At 40.7% G+C, this 11,919-nt stretch overlaps 1 long non-coding RNA gene across 1 annotated transcript; it reads left to right on the top strand.

The window, feature by feature from the left end:
• Window positions 1-1,305: 1,305 nt before the first annotated feature.
• On the top strand, window positions 1,306-8,777 carry LOC131413982 (uncharacterized). The gene is made up of 3 exons (XR_009222086.1): window positions 1,306-1,650; window positions 2,099-2,195; window positions 8,691-8,777. It is a non-coding gene; the product is annotated as an uncharacterized LOC131413982 (long non-coding RNA).
• Window positions 8,778-11,919: the final 3,142 nt, after the last annotated feature.

Here is an 11,919-nt window from a genome sequence, read left to right as displayed (position 1 = left end):
TACAGGGGCGTCATATGCAATTTCTTTTAAAGGGTGTTATGTAGAGTAGTATGTTATATCAAAACTTGTTTTTCTGGGCTTTTTACATCAAAATTATGTTTTATTTGCTTAAGTATGCCTCTCTTAGAAGAGTCCATTTTAAAGAAATTCAAAGCACTGCCGAGGTACAGACCTTAACAGGAACAAACCCAGGAACGTGCGTCCATTGGGAGGGAAATCTCATCCTGATTCGCCCAGTTGCCCCTTAGAAAACAAAAGACTTGGTTAGTGAAGTATACAGGTTGGAATAGCTTTCCTGAGTTCATTTCGTCACCCATCCATCCATTTTATAATACACCTGTCCTGTCTATATAATTTAGTTTGGTCCTTGGAACTGAGAGTGAGTAACGTGTTTAAAGTGACGTGGAGACAAGACTTCAAAATTTCTTGACTCCAAGTCTGGCTTCTTTTCTGCTACTGTTTTCCGACGTACGTTTCCTGGGTGCAGTGGTCGCCGCACAAACAGCGAAAGGGCGCGAGGCTGCTTTCTAGGAGACTGGGGGTCTTCAGAAGCTGTGATTTTGGCTGTGAGAGATGCTGAGCCCCGAGCAGGCGGCGTGGAGAGGTAGAACGCAGAGCGGCTCGGGTGAAGAAGAGGGAGGGAGTATTAACTGCGAGAGGGACCGGCTGGAGAGTGGAGATCATAGAGAAGCCCAAACCTCCGAAGCTCCTATACAGTCCCCAGAAGTAGTCTCTCAGATCTCGCGTTCCTAGGAGACTTGAGACTCTAGTCTCTCGGGAACAGTCGGCCGTGCTCCTGCCGAGGGCTGAAGCATCAGGGCTCCGGAGTGGGTTGTAGAGAGAGGGCGGATGCCCGAGTGGAGGCTGGGGAGTGTGGGACGGCTCTCTACTCTCCCTGCCCGGCGCCGGCTGCCGGGAGCGCCCTCACCTCCGAGAGACCTCCATAGAGGGGCGGGCTGTTAATTCGTAGCCGCGGGCGTAGAGGGATGGGCTGGATTTCCCTGGCTTCTGCTGGCCTACAAAGACCTGTTTCCGCAGCCTTGGCAACAATCCGTCCCTAAACCGTTCAGCCTGGTTTGTCATTGCTCTTTTATCTTACCAAGTTAACGAGTTTATATAAATTCTTGGCTGCCCAGGTAATTTTGTTCTCTTTACAATACGTTCTTATCCGCCAGGAGAGCCTTCACCTTGACTCTGTACCCTAAGTTAAGTGAATTTTGTCTTGAGCCAACACGGCCTAAGATGTCTCAAGTTTGGTGTAACTCTGACTCCTGTAGTTCACACTTCCTCGGATCAGGAGGGTTTGCACATAGTGAAATTGGAAAAGAAGAATATGCTTGGGGAAAGAAATCTAGACTGCCTGGGAATATGCCTCCTCACCAGAAGCTTTCTTGTTAGCATTTCAGGCAGTTCTGCTGCCAGGAGGCCGCTGGACCCCACGAAGTTTTGAGCAGGCTCCAGGAACTTTGTCATAACTGGCTGAAGCCAGAGATGCACACTAAGGGGCAGATCCTGGAACTGCTGGAGTAGTTCCTGACCATCCTGCCTGAGGAACTTTGGACTTGGGTACAGGAGAATCATACAGAGTGTGGAAGAGGCAGAGCTGTGCTGGAGAATCTGATGAGAGAGCTTGGAGATGCAGGCCAGCAGGTGGGAGAGGGGTAATCCATTTTTCTGTCATAAAAATGCGAAATCCTGGGCTTCCAAGTATGGAGAGGGACAGAAGCAAGTCAAGATTTTATGTCCCTTCTTTACTGCACTGTACGCAGTGTCTTTCTGTTTTTCTTCTTCAAAGCTCTGCTGCTCATTGCTGTTGAGACTGATTGAGATATTTGTCTCCTAACTCCATAGGAAATTTTCTTTTTAACCAAATTCTAGCTATTAGCAATAGCACTTAGTTTCAGGTAATAGTCTTAGCTATTAGCGATAATTTCACAAAACCAGCAGGCCTGTTTGTAAAAGGGCAGTGAGTGTAGTGGTCAGACTGCTAGAATTTACGTCTAGACTGTGCCACTTATTAGCTCTGTGATCTTGGGCAAGTTATTTAATCTCATCAGAATCCTTTATATGTACAATGAGAATAATTTTTTATCCTTAGGTTCAAGCTCATGCACACAAGCAGGAAGTGCTCTGGAAGGAGGCAAGATGTTTAAATTCACCAGAGAAGTCGCTGAATATTTCTCTATAGGAAAGTGGTGAGTATAAATAAGAGGCTTCTGGGAAGTAGTTTCTTTAGTGGCAATGTAACATGCCTGTCTTCATGCTTTTCTTAAGGACAGCCAGGTCTGATCTGAGTAGGAATGAGGCAGAAATTTCATCATACATGTGATGATGCTTTGCCCTGAGTTACACAGAACCAAGAACTTATCTTTGGAGCAATCGTCTCAGTTGCCATCTTGATGGAGGGTTGGCCTCTGGATGTTCCTGCTCTTTACACTGCTTATTTTTTCCATTTTACTATTTTACTCCTTGAGTGACCTTTATACCACCATTTAGTTTTTGGTCAGAGGAGCAAAGATGCAAGGACAATGCTTTCCATTCAGCCTCCTATTTTTTATTAACTACTGCAAAAATCATCTGTCAGGGTTAATGAGAAAAGGTATGCTGCTTTTACAAAAACACAAATCAGAGAAAACATCTGAAAGATGAGTATGTGTGTGCGTCATGAAACAACCATATGAAAGCTACACATTTCACTCAGATTAACATGTGACATACCACCTGAAAGGCACCCATTTCCCTCATAGTAACATATACCTGCTATACGGAACTCTTAGTTTGCCATTCACATTTTCTTGCTTGGGGAGACTTAATGAATACTACTCAGTTTCTTCTAAGGACTTAAGTGAATTTTATAAAATATGCACTAACAGCATTCCCCGTGACAAATGGTAACCAAATTTCTACCTGACCTTATTACCATAGAAGCATTATTTTAAGTCAAAATGATATAAAACACAAGCATTTAGGACCTTTAGAGTTTTTCTACTTGGAATATTAAATTTAGTAGGTTTTAAATTTCTATCAAAAAACACATATGGCCATATACCTTAATATTAATTTTATCAATATGAAGCATTTAAATAATTTCTCTAGTCCTTATCCCAGTATTTATATTTAAGACACAAAAAGTACATTCCAAGTCAAAGTACAAGATAAATCCAATCCTTTATAGGTTGTCATTCCAGAAGGAAAGATAGAAAACAGCATGATTGGGATATAAAAGGATCTATAATACTGCAGGGGAGCAGCTGAATCTGAGGAACCTCCCAGCTTTTAGGATAGGAAAGTAGGAGTAGGGATCATTGATGTCTCTGTGCCAGAGGTGTCTTCAGCCCATAGACAGGGCCTAGAGGAGTCCAGCTCAAGGTATAATACTCAGCCAAAAAGGTCTCTCGTATTATTTTATATTTGATATTTAAAAAGAAAGGAAAGGGGCCGGTCCTGTGGCTTAGCGGTTGGGTGTGCGCGCTCCGCTACTGACGGCCTGGGTTCGGATCCCCGGCGCGCACCGACGCACCACTTCTCTGGCCATGTGGAGGCCACGTCCCACATACAGCAACTAGAAGGATGTGCAACTATGACATACAACTATCTATTGGGGCTTTGGGGAAAAAAAAAAAGGAGGAGGATTGGCAATAGACGTTAGCTCAGAGCCGGTCTTCCTCAGCAAAAAGTGGGGGATTAGCATGGATGTTAGCTCAGGGCTGATCTTCCTCACAAAAAAAAAAAAAAAAAGAAAGAAATAAGATAAGACACATGAAAGCCAGAGATGGGAAAAGTGATATAAGTCTTCTGTATACTTTGCCTCTTCTCCCAACTTGATCAGCCACCTGAATAGTTGCGTCAGTCAGCCAGCCAGCTAATCTCCCTTGATGTTTGGAGTTCCTTGGTTGTGAGAACTTAACGGAGATTAAAATTACGAGAAATTTTAGTCTAATGATGGGAAATGAGGAAAATATAATGTCCCTGCTTTATATTATATCTTCAGTGGGTGTAGCTGTATCAGATAGTGAGAAGATGTAAATTGAGAAAATTAATAATTTAAGATTTTTTAATCTAATATTATAATATTAAAGGCAGTGTCAACCTGATCTTTATGGTCTTTCCTCATCACAGAACCAACAGTCTCCATAAATCTAATTACGGCAGCCCCTCAGTGTTAACCTAACCCCAGCACATGCCTCTAAAAGTACTAATCGTATGGAGTATTTATTAAGCACCTCTTGTGTGTGATTAACTATACTAAGGACATATGCAGTGGTGAATAGAACATGAATTTGCACTTGAAAAATTTAGAATCTATTGAAGCAGAATAGGCTACATAAACGAGTAATAAGTAATTATATTATAAGGTCCAAGTAATGTTAAAACACATTAATTCTGACTGAAGGAGTCAGCTAAGTCTTCACAGAAAAGGAGACATTGGTGCTAGCTTTTGATAAGTACAACTTTGAAAAAAGGGAGGGAAGAACTTGTTGACACCTTATTTGTGATTATAATATTTATAAAGAGATTATCAAAACAAAGCAATATGAGATTTGTTTACAAAAGAGCACTTGGTGACATACTTATATGTGTGTGTATATATATACACGTATCAATACATTACATAACATACATTACATATACATTACTATAACTGTATTTGAAAACAATGTCCCAAATAAAATATGATTAGGAAGGCAGATTTTGCCAATAAAAAATATGAACAGAGTCATTTTTATTGAGGTACACTTCTATTTTTGTGAATTATTTGAAATGACATTAGGAAATAAACACAATCCAACATTTAAGACAAGAATGCTTACCTTCCAGGAACATGTTGATGGAAGAAGAAAAATGGTTTGGTTATTGAACTTAAGCCCCATTTGTCTAATAAAAACAGGTTATTCTTATGTGATCTATAATATACTAAAAAACAAATGACAACAACAACAAAAACTTGACCTCACTGTCTATTTGGATAGATCCTCTAATCAGTAATACACCCTTCACAGGTAACCAACCAGCACTTAATCCAAAAGGCCCAACTTCAGAGAAGGTTGGCATTAAGCTCTGCAATTAACTCTATCTCTGATTGACAGCAGAGGTCTTACTCATTTATATACTGAATGTTAAAAATGGGATTTCACTGGTGGAATTTGTGATATTCAAGATATATAGTACTAAAATAATTTAGAGACTCGTCCTTCTACCTTTGCATGAACATCTAGAGCCCTTCGTGTTTCAGCTTTTAGAATGACACTCTAGGTTTGATTCTGAACCTTTTCTGATATCAGAAGATTCTGTTTGCCTGATGCTGAGTCTAAGATTAATTGCATCCTTAGCAACATTTTCTTCCAATGAACCTTTCATTGAAGTGTGAGAGGAGCTGAGTGACAGAGGAAATGGGACTTCATCAAGCTCCCAGAATAGGTTGTATGACTTTTGTACATGCTTGCTGTCAAAGTTTCATTCTTAAATTGTTAAAGAAAACGTTTCTTTTTAAGTATTACATTGACTTACAATAAGCAAAAATTTCATATGGTTCATTCTAACAGATAATGAGCATGTGTTCAAGTTTTATTTAGCTCATAAATGAAGAAGCCAACAAAATGGCAGACTTGATTCCACAAGAATATAAGAAATTGAAATTTATATAATTAGTGGGGGAAAATGTTGCAATAAAATTGCTAGATACAAAATTGGTAAATATTCTATAGGATAATAAAACCATAACGTTTGAGGTTATCTTCTCTGCTGGACAGGGGAAAATTCTATCATATCTTTTCAGTTTTCCACAAGTTAACTTCTAACTTTATAGGACTGTAAAACATTTGAAACCTAATCAATTGGGAGTCAAAGTTAAATTCCCCAGGAGAGTCAAATGTTCTAGCATTTTTTTTCCTATTTCCAAGTTTTGATAATTTTCCTGAACATTGCTAATAAATGTTTGTATGCATAGCAGATTTCAGTCTGAGACCTGAACTGATAGTTGGGAGAGAGGAGACCCAAACCCCTCATGTATCTCTATTGCTGCTACTGATATTTCTCAAAATGAGCTTAATAATTATGAATGAGAAAATTAGCTATGTTCAGTTTGCAATACAGTCATTTTCAACCTGAGACCCCTCCAAGTTTTCAGAAGTAGAAATTTCTAGAAATTTTCATATTACAAGAACCTAGGAGCAAAGTTAGTATAACATGTTTAAAAGATTTGCCCTTTCCTTGGGCATAGTCTAGAAAAACTCTTATGTAACCACAGCAAGTGAAGCAAGAACTTCAAGGTAAATTTCAGGGCAGGAGTGGACACAAGAAATCAAGTCCGCCAGCTGGCACAAGGAGACTCCCTGAAGAAGATGAAGGTCTGGGTGGATTTTTGATGGCCTTCCTACAGACTGTGCCCTGCTGGTTACCTCCCCTGGCCTAGTGGCCTCTGGCCAACTGCTATTTACCAGCCTCCTAGTTCAGTTTGCAAACCTCCTTTCCATTTCTTGCCCCAGGATGGTTTCCCCACCTCCTGAACCTTTCCCAACCTGAGAAGGAGGAATTCTTAACTTGCTCACTTTCTCCAGGGCCCATCCCTCATTCCATATCTCCCATGAAGACTCTCTAACCACTGGGACTCAGTGATCTCCATACTGGAACTCCTACATTTAAATCCAGGACCACAATAATACATTTACATATTAACATTCTATTGTTCATCAACAGGATCAAGTGTTCTACGTCTATGCCCTAATTACACAATAGGCCTCTGGATTATAAAGATAATGTAATTTTTTTTATATATGGTTCAGTCCCCAGGAAAATATTAATTTACCTACTTTTTATCTTCTGCAGTACAATTGACCTTTCAGGCAGGCTCAGTAAAATTGTGTACTTTACATGTAAACACAGTGAATGAAATGGATATATTAGTCATTTCTCCTTAGATTTTTAAGACTTAGAGTTTTTCACAAATAATGAAGCTATCCATCAAGGGTGTACTGTCTGTCAAAAACATTGCTAATGGCTCTGCCTTATGTGATCTCATTGAATCCTCTTAATGCCCAATGACCTTAGTTTTCTTATTGTCCCTCAATAAGAAACAGATTTAGAGAAGTTTAGTGATTTGGTTAAGGGGACACAGCAGCATAGGAACCTGAATTCACTGACACCAAATTCCAAGCTCTTACTACTATCCTATACTATCTGCTCTCACTTACTGGTTTTTTGATATAATTCCTAGTAAGTGTAATTTGACAGATGTTTAGCCACTTCGGTTGGGGAGATGAATAAACTTGAGAGATGTTTACAAGGCAGGGCTGGTTTTGCTTTGGGCTCTGTTCTGTCATTCAGCTCTCCAGGTTCCCCAGGCACCAGCCTTTCTGCGAACTGAAGGTCCTAAGTGTGTGGGGTTTAGCAGCCTCTCAGTTCCTACACAAGGGAGCAGTGGTTACCTCTCCATTCTCTTCAGGAAGCCATGGTTACTGCCAGGTATTATCCTTGGCATTTGCCTTCAAACTCACCATCCTCAATGTGGTTTTCTAAGCTTTGACCCACAGGCTCATTCCAAGTGCTTCCAAAATAGCTTGCTTGCTCCCTTTCCATTCAGCAATAATCCCTTTGATATCACTACACTGGTGTATTAATTCCTGTTTCTAGGTGAAGGGATTTTGAATTTTCTCTGAGGCATCGAGAAGTGAGAGAGGACTGGATTGTTTAAGATATTTACGTCGTGCACTGTGAAGGACAGGGAGTATCTGCCCTCGACACAAGGGAAACTCCAAAGCAAGTGACATTGTGGGCATGTCGTCTCTCTAGGTCAATACAAAGGGGGCCAGTGTTCTGAGAGTCTTGCTTTCCCATGGTAATAGCCATGAGGAATCTGTTCCCATTGCACCATGATCTCTGCACAGTGGGACAAGGACAACTTTTTTAAGTTCTGACTTGTTTTTCAAAATTCCAGTAACCCACTCTACATGTTGATTCTTTTGACCGCCTGCTTCTCCTTCTCGTGTCTGGCACTCCTTTTATTATTCCCAACCCTGTGTTGCTGACTGACTAAAGCCGCAGCTGACTGAAACACTTCCCTCAGAGCAGTGAGCTCACCTACTTTTATAGCCCTCTCTTCCAGCTCTACCTCAGTGAAGCCTTTTCCATCATTTCATCCTCTTCTGCTCTGAGGGTCATGAGTTGTCTCAAAGTTCCACTGCATTTTGGCCAAAGCTGTTTGCCTTAACAGCTCCCCATATCTGTACTTACCTCTTCTTTACCATCTGTTTCCTCAATGTCTCCTTGCTTCAATATATTCCTTTATAATGCTGTCTGATATCTCTTCCTAAACCTCCTCTTTAATGATGCCATTTTTCCACTGAAAGCCTTCTTTGGTTTTCCATTGCATTTTGAATAAATTAAAACTTTTTAGCCGAAATGTTCTGATCTTCTCAAATTAAATTGCTGTTTACCTTTTCCTGCTTATTTTCCATTATTCACAGACACATTGACCTACCCAACATCCTGCCTAGTTAAGTCTTATTTTTTCTCACTTGCATACCTTAGATACATACTACCTCTCCAGCCACCTCAATTGACCCCTTTCTTCAAATGCCTAAAACTTTTAAATAGAATTAATTTCCCCCTTTTAAAAATTAACCTCTCCATCATTTCAAACTTTAACTTTTTATCCTTTTTCCTCATAATTTCATGGTCTACTCTTTCAAAAGGTAACCTGATGCATGAAGCAGGAAACTTGTGAAGAAATGGGAGCACACACAGATATATCTGTTAATAGGAATATATCTGAAGGAGTCAAGGGCAGAAAATGATAATGAACCAACTGGAATTTGAAAAAGCAGTATGGTAATGTCGCAGGGACAAGACAACGTAAATGTGATGATTGCAGGAAAATGCTGAATATGAAGCCTGAGGTCCTCCCCGATAATCCACAATGGAGATAAGCCTCATCCGTGTACTGAATGTGGAAAAAGCTTTATCAGATTTGTAAAATGTACATAACACCAATGGCTTCACGGCAAGGAAAAGCTTCATCAATACGAGTGTGTGCAAAGCCTTCAGGCAGAAGATCGGTCTTAGCACGTCAGAATCCACACTAGAGAGAAATCTTGTGAGTATTTTGAGTGTGGGCAGCTGGAAATCAGATCTCAATAATCATGAAAGTCCACTCCAAAGAAAAGCCCGATAAATATGAACAATGTAGGAAGACCTCAGAGAGCAACACCCATCCATATCAGAGAAGCCACATTGTTGGGTGATTGGGATGAAACCTGTGGTAGAAGCTCAGACCAGAGAATCCACTACAATTGAAAACCAACTTGGTGAGATGTTTGGGACAACTTCTGTTAGAATCCAGGCTTTTGTCAACATGAGAATTCTTCACTGAGAGATAAAATGTTCTTTGATCTTCATTATTTAATGAACATCAGTGATGCAACATGAAAGAGTGATTCCATGAAGATTAACTACTGGAAAATCTGAAAATTTAGAAAAACGTATATACATAAAGAATGTTTTACATGTAACCTCATTTGGTAGAAAGAAGTTAATGCAATTAAAAGGTGCCCTGAAGCCACTATTAAAGAAAATTCGAGGTTTTTTCCTTTGAAATTCCTTAGAATTCTTTCCCTCTTTGACATAGCCTAGTATTAAAATTACTTGTGTTCCTTGATCATCAGTTAAGGGCTTTGGTCTGTTAGGTGAATTGCCTCTGTTTCCCTCTCATTCTCAGAACCTGACCGAGCCTGGTTTTTTTTTTTGGCTGAGGACAATTTGCCCTGAGCTAACATCCCTGCCAGTCTTCCTCGATTTTTTAGTATGTGGGCCACCAGCACGGCATGGCCACTAACAGAGTGGTGTGGGTCCGTCCATGCCTGGGAACCAAACCTGGGCCACTGAAGTGGAGAGCTCTCAACTTACCCACTATGCCACCAGGGCTGGCCCCCAAGCCTCTTATCAAAAGATACGTAGTGGGTAGGTTGCAGCCCTTTCCTAACCTCAACTCTAGCATTACAATCACCTGACATCATTGCACACCTTGTATTCTGTGATGTTTAAGATCTCATCTTCTTTTCTTCTTCCCTTGCCCTTTATGTGTAGATGGTCCCCTCCCATGCACCCAAGAGTCCATCTGACTGCTCTACATTCTTGATGATTCTATTCACTTCCTTATTTTCCTCTCTTACCTTTATATAAATTACACCTGCGTTTACATGCATTTACCTCTTCCCAATTACCAATTGTGTGTTTGTAAATGTTTATAAATGTCTGGTAGAAATGTCCACTAGGATGTCCTGCTGGTACCTCAAACTCACTCTCTGAAAATTTTTATCCCCTCCCCCTCCACCACTACCAACCTCCATAGAAACAGATCCACAGCCAATAGGAGGTACAGGAAATTGGAGAGGGAAGAGATTGAGGTCACGGCAGATCTTCCTATAGCTGCCTCCCTCCAGGGTTGCTTTAGGTTGGCTGTATTCCTCTCATAAGTCTGTCAAGTAGCCATATCCTTTAATTACAGCTTTAGCTCTTATCTCTAGGTTCCAGGAACTGCTTCCTCCCCTGATACGGGGAGAGGGAGACCTCCCCTCATACGGGTCTCAAAGCTGGACAGGAGAATTTGGCTGATACATCTATGAATAATCCTTTAACTAGCCTTGTGCCTCAGAATAATATCTGCTTTTCGTTAGCTAAAGAGAAGAGGACATGATAGTTTGGATTACTGTGCAGCAAATACTCATTTCCCTTCCTTCCCTATGGCAAGAGTATAGTTCCCTCCTGGTTGGTATTGGGCTTGGGCATGTACCTTGTTTTGCCCAGTGGAATATTAGTGAAATAAGGTAAGCAAAGGCCTTAAATGCTTAGATTTATATTGTGTCAACTTACCTAAGCCAGAACTATATTGCCAAGAATCCTTTTCCTTGCATAGCTCCTTATTAGTGCAGGTCACAAGAGACATTTGAGATTTGGAAGGCAGAAATGAAGGAGTTGCCATATTCCTTTAGGCTCAGGAGGTCAGTGCAGGACATGAAGCATTGTTACAGCTCACACATTGATGATCTACTGGCTCATCTGCTGCATCTTCGAGCTTCAGCTTCTCTGATTCCTGGGCCAGGCACTTGTTTAGTTCCATGAAGAGCCCCACATTTTCCTGTCAGACACACCCATAATCAAAGTTGGAGAACTGGAGGTGAAGAGAGACTGACATGTGTTCTAACTTGCAGCTTGTCCTTGTTTCTCCCACTTCACATCCATCTTTCCCTCCTGACTGCCTACTCTGTTGACTTCAGGCTTCCAGCACCAGACACATAAAAACAGCCTTACAGACTGTTTGACCAGCTCTCACAGTTATGTAAGGCCAAATCCCTATAATAAATCCTTTACCATATTTATCCACTAGTGGTTCTGCTTCTCTGATCAAAACCTAACTGATAACACCTTGGATATTGTGCTCCACCAAGAGAAGAGTTTGCCCTAAGTTGCTGCTATGGCTTTATCTTGGTGCTCGGAACACAAGTGGGGCAGAAGGGAGCCTACCTTGTAGCCCAGAGTCAAGCCCAATCTACGTGAAGCCTTAAGCCCAACTACCCAGCCTATCCTGATCTATCCTAGATCAGCAGAAGCAGATCTAGGTGCACAAGAAAAAATACTTGTAAGCCCCTGAATTTTAGTGTGGTTTGTTACACAGCAGTATTGTGGCAACAGCTGACTAATACAGGAAATGCTTTTTATCTCTGCCATTTTGTTAATTAGCAGATCAGCATTCTCCAGGCTAAGCAATGGGATTTCATTAGGTGGGACCTAGAGATAAGAGAGGTCTGAGAAGTTAAACAAACGTACAAAAACATACTTCCAATTGTAAAAAAGAAAAAAAATTTTTACAATATTTACAGGAGAGTATATAAGATCCTAGCTTCTGACACTTAAAGATTAGAATAT

The sequence above is a fragment of the Diceros bicornis genome, chromosome 14 (assembly GCF_020826845.1).
Source record: "Diceros bicornis minor isolate mBicDic1 chromosome 14, mDicBic1.mat.cur, whole genome shotgun sequence".
In the NCBI taxonomy this organism is placed as follows: Eukaryota; Metazoa; Chordata; class Mammalia; order Perissodactyla; family Rhinocerotidae; genus Diceros; species Diceros bicornis.
The sequence above is the reverse complement of the archived record's forward strand: the minus strand, read 5'-3'. Positions and strand labels throughout refer to the sequence as shown.